The sequence below is a fragment of the Cherax quadricarinatus genome, chromosome 22 (assembly GCF_038502225.1).
Source record: "Cherax quadricarinatus isolate ZL_2023a chromosome 22, ASM3850222v1, whole genome shotgun sequence".
Lineage (NCBI taxonomy): Eukaryota > Metazoa > Arthropoda > Malacostraca > Decapoda > Parastacidae > Cherax > Cherax quadricarinatus.
Genome location: NC_091313.1, coordinates 8,816,091 through 8,828,810, shown reverse-complemented (window position 1 = coordinate 8,828,810; position 12,720 = coordinate 8,816,091).

The window sequence follows — 12,720 nt, the reverse complement described above, 5'->3', positions numbered from 1 at the left end:
AGTGAAATCACATCACGCAAGTTAACTGGAATCCATCTTACATATTAAATATGTCGCAAGGCACTCTCTTGGTCAGGGCCTCAACATAAGGTTGGAAGTCTTGTTCTCTTATCGCTCTCACTTAACCATTAGAGTTACTCTAACCGCAGGATGATGTACTCCGTTTTGTACACCACTCTTCCAGCAACATAAGGCCTGTACTATCTTCTAAGTCTATGCAGTACTCAGTATAGTCCTGCTGCAGAAGTACATAAAGGCTGTGATATGATGAGCCCATCCAGTGTGTGTATGTGTGTGTGTGTGTGTATGTGTATGTGTGTATGTGTGTGTCTGTGTGTATGTGTGTGTGTATGTGTGTATGTGTATGTGTATGTGTGTATGTGTGTGTGTGTGTGTGTGTGTATGTGTGTGTGTGTGTGTGTATGTGTATGTGTGTGTGTGTATGTGTGTGTGTGCATGTGTGTGTGTGTGTGTGCGTGTGTGTGTGTGTGTGTGTGTGTGTGTGTGTGTACTCACCTAGTTGTACTCACCTAGTTGAGGTTGCAGGGGTCGAGTCCGAGCTCCTGGCCCCGCCTCTTCACTGATCGCTACTAGGTCACTCTCCCTGAACCATGAGCTTTATCGTACCTCTGCTTAAAGCTATGTATGGATCCTGCCTCCACTACATCACTTCCCAAACTATTCCACTTCCTGACTACTCTGGCTGAAGAAATACTTCCTAACATCCCTTTGATTCATCTGTGTCTTCAGCTTCCAACTGTGTCCCCGTGTTGCTGTGCCCAGTCTCTGGAACATCCTGTCTTGTGTGTGTGTGTGTGTGTGTGTGTGTGTGTGTGTGTGGTACTCACCTATTTGTACTCACCTATTTGTGGTTGCAGGGGTCGAGTCCTAGCTCCTGGCCCCGCCTCTTCACCGGTTGCTACTAGACCCTATCTCTCCCCGCTCCATGAGCTTTATCAAACCTCGTCTTAAAACTGTGTATGGTTCCTGCCTCCACTACGTCATTTTCTAGGCTATTCCACTGCCTTACAACTCTATGACTGAAGAAATACTTCCTACTATCTCTCTGACTCATTTGTGTCTTCAACTTCCAATTGTGGCCTCTTGTTTCTGTGTCCCCTCCCTGGAACATCCTGTCCTTGTCCACCTTGTCTATTCCACGCAGTATTTTATATGTCGTTACCATGTCTCCCCTGACCCTCCTGTCCTCCAGTGTCGTCAGGCCGATTTCCCTTAATCTTTCTTCATAGGACATTCCCCTTAGCTCTGGAACTAACCTTGTTGCAAACCTTTGTACTTTCTCTAGTTTCTTGACGTGCTTTATCAAGTGCGGGTTCCAAACAGGTGCTGCATACTCCAGTATGGGCCTGACATACACGGTGTACAGTGTCTTGAATGATTCCTTACTAAGGTATCGGAATGCTGTTCTCAGGTTTGCCAGGCGCCCATATGCTGCAGCAGTTATCTGATTGATGTGTGCTTCCGGAGACATGCTCGGTGTTATACTCACCCCAAGATCTTTCTCCTTGAGTGAGGTTTGCAGTCTTTGGCCACCTAGCCTATACTCTGTCTGTGGTGTGTGTGTGTGTGTGTGTGTGTGTGTGTGTGTGTATGTGTGTGTGTGCGTATGTGTGTGTTTATGTGTTAGTTGTGTGTATGTGCGTGTGTATGTGTGTGTGTGTGTGTGTGTGTGTGTATGTACTCACCTCACCTAGTTGTACTCACCTAGTTGAGGTTGCGGGGGTCGAGTCCGAGCTCCCGGCCCCGCCTCTTCACTGATCGCTACTAGGTCACTCTCCCTGAGCCGTGAGCTTTATCATACCTCTGCTTAAAGCTATGTATGGATCCTGCCTCCACTACATCGCTTCCCAAACTATTCCACTTACTGACTACTCTGTGGCTGAAGAAATACTTCCTAACATCCCTGTGATTCATCTGTGTCTTCAGCTTCCAACTGTGTCCCCTTGTTACTGTGTCCAATCTCTGGAACATCCTGTCTTTGTCCACCTTGTCAATTCCTCTCAGTATTTTGTATGTCGTTATCATGTCCCCCCTATCTCTCCTGTCCTCCAGTGTCGTCAGGTTGATTTCCCTTAACCTCTCCTCGTAGGACATACCTCTTAGCTCTGGGACTAGTCTTGTTGCAAACCTTTGCACTTTCTCTAGTTCTTTACGTGCTTGGCTAGGTGTGGGTTCCAAACTGGTGCCGCATACTCCAATATGGGCCTAACGTATACGGTGTACAGGGTCCTGAACGATTCCTTATTAAGATGTCGGAATGCTGTTCTGAGGTTTGCTAGGCGCCCATATGCTGCAGCAGTTATTTGGTTGATGTGCGCTTCAGGAGATGTGCCTGGTGTTATACTCACCCCAAGATCTTTTTCCTTGAGTGAGGTTTGTAGTCTCTGGCCCCCTAGACTGTACTCCGTCTGCAGCCTTCTTTGCCCTTCCCCAATCTTCATGACTTTGCACTTGGTGGGATTGAACTCCAGGAGCCAATTGCTGGACCAGGTCTGCAGCCTGTCCAGATCCCTTTGTAGTTCTGCCTGGTCTTCGATCGAGTGAACTCTTCTCATCAACTTCACGTCATCTGTAAACAGGGACACGTGTGTGTGCGTATGTGCGTGTGTACTCACCTAGTTGTACTCACCTAGTTGAGGTTGCAGGGGTCGAGTCCGAGCTCCTGGCCCCGCCTCTTCACTGATCGCTACTAGGTCACTCTCCCCGAGCCGTGAGCTTTATCATACCTCTGCTTAAAGCTATGTATGGATCCTGCCTCCACTACATCGCTTCCCAAACTATTCCACTTACTGACTACTCTGTGGCTGAAGAAATACTTCCTAACATCCCTGTGATTCATCTGTGTCTTTAGCTTCCAACTGTGTCCCCTTGTTGCTGTGTCCAAACTCTGGAACATCCTGTCTTTGTCCACCTTGTCAATTCCCCTCAGTATTTTGTATGTCGTTATCATGTCCCCCCTATCTCTCCTGTCCTCCAGTGTCGTCAGGTTGATTTCCCTTAACCTCTCCTCGTAGGACATACCTCTTAGCTCTGGGACTAGTCTTGTTGCAAACCTTTGCACTTTCTCTAGTTTCTTTACGTGCTTGGCTAGGTGTGGGTTCCAAACTGGTGCCGCATACTCCAATATGGGCCTAACGTATACGGTGTACAGGGTCCTGAACGATTCCTTATTAAGATGTCGGAATGCTGTTCTGAGGTTTGCTAGGCGCCCATATGCTGCAGCAGTTATTTGGTTGATGTGCGCTTCAGGAGATGTGCCTGGTGTTATACTCACCCCAAGATCTTTTTCCTTGAGTGAGGTTTGTAGTCTCTGACCCTCTAGACTGTACTCCGTCTGCGGCCTTCTTTGCCCTTCCCCAATCTTCATGACTTTGCACTTGGTGGGATTGAACTCCAGGAGCCAATTGCTGGACCAGGTCTGCAGCCTGTCCAGATCCCTTTGTAGTTCTGCCTGGTCTTCGATCGAGTGTATTCTTCTCATCAACTTCACGTCATCTGCAAACAGGGACACCTCAGAGTCTATTCCTTCCGTCATGTCGTTCACAAATACCAGAAACAGCACTGGTCCTAGGACTGACCCCTGCGGGACCCCGCTGGTCACAGGTGCCCACTCTGACACCTCGCCACGTACCATGACTCGCTGCTGTCTTCCTGACAAGTATTCCCTGATCCATTGTAGTGCCTTCCCTGTTATCTCTGCTTGGTCCTCCAGTTTTTGCACCAATCTCTTGTGGGGAACTGTGTCAAACGCCTTCTTGCAGTCCAAGAAAATGCAATCCACCCACCCCTCTCTCTCTTGTCTTACTGCTGTCACCATGTCATAGAACTCCAGTAGGTTTGTGACACAGGATTTCCCGTCCCTGAAACCATGCTGGCTGCTGTTGATGAGATCATTCCTTTCTAGGTGTTCCACCACTCTTCTCCTGATAATCTTCTCCATGATTTTGCATACTATACATGTCAGTGTGTGTGTGTGTGTGTGTGTGTGTGTGTGTGTGTGTGTGTGTGTGTGTGTGTGTGTGTGTGTATGTGTGTGTGTGTGTGTGTGTGTGTGTGTGTGTGTGTGTGTGTGTGTGTGTGTATATGTGTGTGTGTGTGTGTGTGTGTGTCTGTGTGTGTGTGTGTGTGTGTGTGTGTGTGTGTGTGTGTGTGTGTGTGTGTGTGTGTGTATATGTGTGTGTGTGTGTGTGTGTGTGTGTGTGTGTGTGTGTGTGTGTGTGTGTGTGTGTGTATATGTGTGTGTGTGTGTGTGTGTGTGTGTGTATATGTGTGTGTGTGTGTGTGTGTGTGTGTGTGTGTGTGTGTGTGTGTGTGTGTGTGTGTGTGTGTGTGTGTGTGTGTATGTGTGTGTGTGTGTGTGTGTGTGTGTGTATATGTGTGTGTGTGTGTGTGTGTGTGTGTGTGTGTGTGTGTGTGTGTGTGTGTGTATATGTGTGTGTGTGTGTGTGTGTGTGTGTGTGTGTGTGTGTGTGTGTGTGTGTGTGTGTGTGTGTGTATGTGTGTGTGTGTGTGTGTGTGTCATATGGGATGCTATTATTAGGAATTTGAATTTCCTGAGGTAATAACACCAACCTTAACAGTGCTCCCGTCCATCTGCTTTCATCGAGATCTCCATTTACCTTGAGAACTGCCATTTCAATTTACAGAACACCAAACATTACAAGAGTTGAAGACCAGTTCCATTGAATTTGCTTATCCAGTGAGTAGAATGGCTGGTCACATGTTAAGATTGGCACCTGTCCTGAATTAAAAAGAATAAAGAATAAAGATTTTATTGCTTTGCAAAAGTTACAGTGTGTAATTACAATTTTGACTTGTTAAGTACAAAGAAAGCCACTCTCATACTGAGCCATTTAGGGCAGACTAATTTATTTATTTATTTATTTATTAATTTTTTTTATTTATTTATTTGAGCATGATACAGTGAAGTACAAAGTTATTACAGTGCAACATGCCAAAGCCCCTTGTATGCAGAGCATTATGAACAGGCTTAAAATTAACTTTAGATTAACTAAGCAATGATATATTCTGTGGTAAAAACATTATTGTAAACAGATAACAATTTAGCACAAATGAGTATTACAAAGACAGGTCATATGGTCATTTACTGTGTTGCTGAACATTCACTAGAATGGAGTATTCTGTTAGGTAATGTAATTAGAAAATAAAGTATGATTGGGTCACAGGTTAGACATTTATAAGATACAATAATGAGAAACATTTACGAGATACAGTTTATGAGATACAATTATTCAGTATTTATTTAGTTGTGGGTGAGTAAGTGATTTTTGAGAAGTGACTTGAATTTATAAACAGTGTTTCTTTTATATTCACAGGTAATGAATTCCAGATTTTAGGGCCTTTTATGTGCATTGAGTTTTTGCATAGCGTGAGATGGACACGAGGAACATCAGAGAGTGATCTGTGCCTTGTGTTATGGTCATGTGTTCTGTTGAGGTTGGCAAGGAGATGTTTGAGGGGAGGGTTTATATCAGAATTAAGTGTTCTATGAATGTAGTAGGTGCAGTAATAAGTATGGATGTTTTGTATGGTGAGTAGGTTTAGTGTTTTGAATATTGGTGGAGTGTGCTGCCTGTAGTGAGAATTTTTTATCATTTTGACTGCAGCCTTTTGTTGGGTAATTAATGGTCTGAGATGGTTTATTGTTGTTGAGCCCCATGCACAAATTCCATAGGTGAGATAGGGGTAAATAAGAGAGTGATATAGAGCCAGGAGGGCTGACTGTGGAACATAGTACCGTATCTTCGATAGTATGCCTACGGTCTTGGAAATTTTTTTGGAAATTTGTTGTATATGTGTTTGAAATTTGAGTCTATTATCAAGGTGGATTCCCAAGAATTTTCCCTCTGTGAGTTTTGTGATAGGTGATCCGTTTATCATTATGTTAAGAGGGACATCTGTAGCTCTGTTACCAAACTGAATGAAGTAGGTTTTGTCAATGTTTAGTGTAAGTTTGTTAGTCCTCATCCAGGTAGATATTTTCTGTAATTCGGTATTTACAGTATTGGCTAGCATGACTGGGCTCGGGTGAGAGTAGACGTATGTAGTGTCATCTGCAAATAGTGTGGGTTTAAGTAGTTGCGATGCATTTGGTAGGTCATTTATGTATATGAGAAAGAGAAGAGGGCCTAGGACACTTCCCTGTGGGACACCAACTGTAATTGGCTGTGCGGAAGAGTTTGCCCCATTTGTGTGCACATATTGCCTTCTGTTGCTGAGGTAAGACTTGAGGTAGTTGAGGGAGTGCCCTCTTATACCATAGTGCGACAATTTTATATGGAGCAAGTCATGGTCAACTGTATCAAAAGCTTTACGTAAGTCTATGAAGATCCCCAGTGGGACTTCCTTTTCTCTATTGCAGTGTATATGTGTTCTAACATGTGTATAATAGCATCATTAGTATTTTTATTAGGCCTGAACCCAAATTGACAGGGGTTGAGTATGTTGTGGGAGATGAGGTAGGAGTAGATTCGCTTATGAATTAATTTTTCGAAGATTTTAGAGAGAGGGTGTAAGTTGGATATTGGCCTATAGTTATTCAAGCCTGTTTGGTCTCCTCCTCCTAGTACATAATAATTACTTAAGTTCAGACAAGTTAAGTGTGGTTAACATTTTAATAAATCTTTATTTTGTCTTAATACTAATGCGAGGTAGTCAAGGCGAAGGTTTTAAGAATAATAATCTTGAAGTTGCACATAATAAAAACAATATTACAATAAATGCTTCAAACAGTAATATTTTATGGATTGGCAAATGTTTCAACAGACTAGAGGTCATATAATATAATATTTGGGAGAGTTACTTTAAACTGATTAGAAGTTGTTGTGGTTGGTTTGGTTAGTATTATGAGATGATTTTTAAGCATAGTCCTAAATTTGTATGTAGTCAGGGGATCCTTTACCGGTTCAGGTAGTGAATTCCAGATCTTCAGGCGCTTTATGTGCATTGTATTTCTGCATAGTGTGAGACTGACACGACGGATATCAGAGAGTGTTTTGTGCCTTGTGACTGTGCGTTCTGTTGTAGCTATCAAGGAGAAGTTTAAGCGAAGGATTTATATTAAGAGGGGGTTATATTAAGGAGTTGAACTGCATAGTGCAAGACAGATTTAATTAAATAAAGAAGACATAAAGAGGGTGATAAAAATATGCCAAGAAAGCATTAGGAACAATAGATTCATGATTGATATATTGAGATTTAGAAAGAATATTTAGAAAGTACTGATTTAGGAAGACCGTTGTAGATGAGGTCTATAAGATTTTCTGTTTTATAATCTACCTATTTGGATAATTATGTCAATGACTATAATATTGTTCAAACTGTAAATAGGTAATACTCAGTCGCATTATCAGTTCATTTTTGGTCATTACAAATCTTACTTATGAATTTTCAATGGACAAAAATTAATTTCTGATGGGACGTGTTCAGCATAAAAAAATATATATTTGAAGTTATGGCCCAAAACGGTGTTTACCCACTTTGTGGCGGCCATCTTGGATTTCTGCAAATTTTACAAAATTCTCAGCGCCTTGGAGGCATTCATCAGATCCTGAATGAGGGACTCCAAAGATTAATAAATCTGCAGAAAACTGGACTACCAACAGTTCCTAATTTACTCCCTTGGCTGACATGAGCCTAAATAACGAGTCGTTCAAACATTATACACCATGTACACCAGACAAATTTTTGAGTTCGCAACATCAGTGTAGAGCCCACACTTAATTAGACTTGTCTAGGAGATAATACGTATAAGTTACGAGAGAAAACTGAGGGAAAGGAGCCGCCTAATATCACTGGACGACAAAGGGGCAAATGAGATGTGAGGAAGACGTACAAAATGCTTAAGGTCATCAGCAAATTATCTGTAGTGTTCAAATATGTTAGGACAGACAGGATAATTTCCCTTACTACGGGTCTATGTCATATGTTGACGCACTTGATGGTTCTTATGATGATGTCTTCGGCAAGAATGGGACCACAACAAGGGAACATATATGAAAATTAAACATCCAGTTAACCCCATGGGGCTGCTCATAAGTACTGCTTCAGTGTATGAACAGTGAAAAAATGAGCTATAGATGAGCTAAGTGGAAGCCAACTCCATGTATCAACCAAGTTTGATGACAGCCTTAAAGAAATAATGTCACGCACTGACAAGCAACTCGCCGACTTTGTTCAACACTATCAAAACTAAATTGACCAACAGCAGTTTTCAGATGCTGTTGTAATTAACAGCCAACTTCTCCCAAACACCATAGCTCAAGACAGGTCTTCCGATCACTCTTCAACTAATCAACAAACACCTTCACTTACGAATAATTTGCGATGAAATAAAAAGAATGTAGAGCAGGTTCTCCAAACTTTTCACTACGAGCGCCACATCGTATATTTTACCCATTTTCACGAACCAAAGAAAAAATCCGTTTTATAAATAAATATAAATGAATGAATGAAATTTAAATGAATGAGTAAGTTATATTTGGATCATTTTTGTAATCATCACGATATGATTCAGAACAAAAGAGAAATATGACAATTACAAAGAAACAATACTGTGCTTACACTCAGAAATGATATATGATGAGCAAAAATGTTAAATATACGACAGTGTTCTGATAGTATGATATCTTACTGAACTACAGATGAGAGAAGCTGACACAAGATTAATTTGCACAAGAATAATATTGATGAACTGAGGTTTCAAGCTTGAGGAGCCAGTTATTAGAATGGACTTCAAATGCTCATCAGATAAATTTGTGCGACATTTGGACTTAACATATTTCATTTTTTAAAATGTTTGTTTACAAAGATACATTGTACCAAAAGCTGATACGAATCCACAAGTAAATCGCTTCATGTTTGGAAACTGTTCAGGATGTAAAGATTTATTTATATAAATCTTTACATCCTGAACAGTTTCCTTCACGTTTCCTTCTTTCATCATGTCATCTGATTGGTGATCAATAATTTCCATGAAATTGACTTGGCAATGTTTCAGCACTGAAGTCAAATGAATTTTGAAACAGCTTTATTTCATCTGTTCTTTCCATCAAGATCAGAAAATCGTTTCTGAAATTGTTTTTTGCAAGTCATTAATGATTTCTGTTGGAAATGAAGAAGGAAATTCCGCTTCACTTTCTTCATAATTTTTTCACAACCTGGGAAATGAACCAAGCTACAAACTTACACCTTTAAATAGTATCAATTTTGCCCTAAATGCCTTGACATACGTGACTAAATCACAAATCAAATTTGGTTCGTCTTGCCCGGTTACATGGTTTCATGCATGGAAGGAGCGTGCATCATTGCATAGCCACCTTTCTCACCCTGCACACTGACAGCTCATACACTACCTTCCTTGACCTTAAATCCGCTTTCGATGTAGCCAACCGACATGTAATCATTAGTGAACTTGCCAGAATGGATGTTGGAGGATGGCTTCTCCGCTGGATTAAAGGCTACCTGTCCAACAGAAAATCGTCTGTGTTGTTCCAGGGACATAGAAGTGTAAACCTTTGCACTTTGTCTAATTTCTTGACGTGCTTGACCAGGTGTGGGTTCCAAACTGGTGCTGCATACTCCAGTATGGGCCTGATGTACACAGTGTACAGTGTCTTGAACGATTCCTTACTAAGGTATCAGAACGCTATTCTCAGGTTTGCCAGGTGCCCGTATGCTGCAGCAGCTATCTGGTTGATGTGTGCCTCCGGGGATATGCTCGGTGTTATGGTCACCCCAAGATCTTTCTCCTTGAGCGAGATTTGCAGTCCTTGGCCACCTAGTCTATACTCTGTCTGCGGTCTTCTTTGCCCTTCTCCGATCTTCATGGCTTTGCATTTGGCAGGGTTGAATTAACTTCACATCATCTGCGAACAGGGACACCTCTGAGTCTATCCCTTCCGTCATGTCGTTCACATATACCAAGAATAGCACTGGTCTCAGGACTGACCCCTGCAGGGACCCCTCTCATCACATGCGCCCACTGTGATACCTTATCATGGACCATGACTCGCTGTTGCCTCCCTGTTAGGTATTCTCTGATCCATTGCACTGCCCTTCCTATTATACGCGCCTGATCCTCTAGTTTCTGCACTTGTGAGAAACAATGTCGAAGGCCTTCTTGCAGTCCAAGAAAATGCAATCAACCCACCCCTCTCTCTCGTTTCTTACTTCTGTAACTTTGTCATAGAACTCCAGAAGGTTTGTGACACAGGATTTGCCTTCCATGAATCCGTGCTGGTTGTCGTTTATAATCTTGTTCCGTTCTAGGTGTTCCACCACTCTCCTGATAATTTTCTCCATGACTTTGCATGCTATACACGTCAGTGACACTGGTCTGTAATTTAGTGCCTCTTTTCTGTCTCCCTTTTTAAAAATGGGAACTACATTCGCGGTCTTCCATACCTCAGGTAGTTGCCCAGTTTCAAGGGATGTGTTGAAGATTGTGGTTAATGGCACACACAGTATGTCTGCTCCCTCCCTGAGGACCCACAGGGAGATGTTGTCCGGTCCCATTGCCTTTGAGGTATCAAGGTCACTTAACAACTTCTTCACCTCCTCCTCAGCTGTGTGCATATCGTCCAGCACTTGTTGGTCTATTCCCTGTTGGTGTCCCCCTCTGTCCTGTCTTCCCAGATTCCTTCCTGTCTCCACTGTGAATACTTCCTTAAATCTCATGTTGAGCTCCTCGCATACCTCTTGATCGTTTCTTGTGAGTTCCCCACCTTCTTTCCTCAGCCTGATCACCTGGTCTTTGGCTGTCGTATTTCTCCTAATGTGGCTAAACAGCAGTTTCGGGTCAGGCTTGGCTTTCGATGCTATGTTATTTTCGTACTGTCGCTGGGCCTCCCTCCTTATCTGTGCATATTTGTTTCTGGCTCTTCGACTGATCTCCTTGTTTTCCTGGGTCCTTTGCCTCCTATACCTCTTCCATTCTCTAATGCACTTAGTTTTTGCTTCCCTGCACCTTTGGGTAAACCAAGGACTCGCTTTGGTCTTCCCATTATTTGTTTCCCTTGGGAACAAATCTTTCCTCTGCCTCCTTGCATTCTGTTGTTACATATTCCATTATTTCATTTACTGTCTTTCCTACCATTTCTCTGTCCCACTGCACCTCCCGCAGGAAGTTCCTCATACCTGTGTAGTCCCCCCTTTTGTAATTTGGCTTTTCCCATTTGACTCCTGTTACTCTCTCCACCTGTAACTCTACTATGTAATGAAAACTCAGGACTACGTGGTCATTAGCTCCGAGGGGCCACTCATATGTGATGTCATCAATGTCTGAGCTACTCAGGGTGGACACAAGGTCCAGTCTTGCTGGTTGATCCTCCCCTCTCTCTCTGGTAGTGTCCTTGATGTGTTGATGCATGAGGTTTTCCAGTACCACATCCATCATCTTGGCTCTCCATGTTCCGGGGTCCCCATGAGGCTCCATGAGGCTGTGTATGACATTAAATTCATTGTCGACGCCAAGGAGGAATACCAGGAGTTGTGATGTTTCACATCATTTGAATCATCAAGTGCAAAAGAAAAAAACGGAAAATTTCGTGCTTTGTCTGCAATTTAATGAAATATATTGCTTCCTATATCCTCACTTTTATGAGGAACAGTATTTGGCGCAAGACTAAAGATAATGAACAGATTTGTTTTTTCTGGTCACAGCTCTCCCACTGCTCCCATCATACACTCTTTGATCAGGTCTCCACCTGTGAATGACTCTCCTCTTTTACCTAACACATAAGCTACTTTGTAACTGGTTCTGGTTAAAGCTTCATTTTCAGCTCTCTTCTGCGTAAAAAAATATCTTGTTGGGAAAGCAACCTGCGCTGCTTTGATTTAAAATTTTCCGAAAGTTGTATTCTTGTGAATAGGGAATGTCTTTGTTTATGTTTGGTCTCACAGAGCCGACGTACATTATACTCCTTCAAAACTGCAACACCTTCGTGACATACGACACACAAGGCTTTATCACCTGCTTGTACAAAGAAGTACTTTACGCCCCATTCTTCATTAAACAGTGACATTCTCCACTGTTCTTTGCCTTTTTCCTTCCATAACCAATAGGTATATCTGAAAAATGAAAATATTAGACCTAAAATTTGAACAAATTTTGACATATAATCCTAAACTTAAAGTAACTGGAAATGAGGGTTTATTAGTTTGCTATTTATAAATATTTCAAGTTGCTGCGGGCCGCATAAAATGTTGTGGGGGGCGGCGGGCCACAGTTTGGAGACTCTTGATGTAGGCTAACAGGTAGATCAACAGGTAGATCAACAGGTAGATCAACAGGTAGATCAACAGGTAGATCAACAGGACGAAAACTGTTTTGTTAAAGTTCCACTTCAGCCTTATAAGAAATGATCCATCACAATCATGTACAACTATGAAATGTGGCGAGTATGTCAATGAGTCCCTTACATAAAAAAAAAGACCGAACCTTCTTTATATACTAAGAAAACTATGTTAAGAGAAAAAAATCTAGCAATGCTTAGCAAGGAAGGGGAAAATTGCAGTTAGAAAATTATCCACAGGAAAGAGATAGTTTATTGCTAATGAACATAATGTAACAAAATTCTGAGGTGATGCTGACCTATCAGAGTCAGATTAAGATGCAGTTTGTACCCACTATCTCCAAACAGTGTCATGAAACCTCAGTCTGCCACTGTAATTCCACTA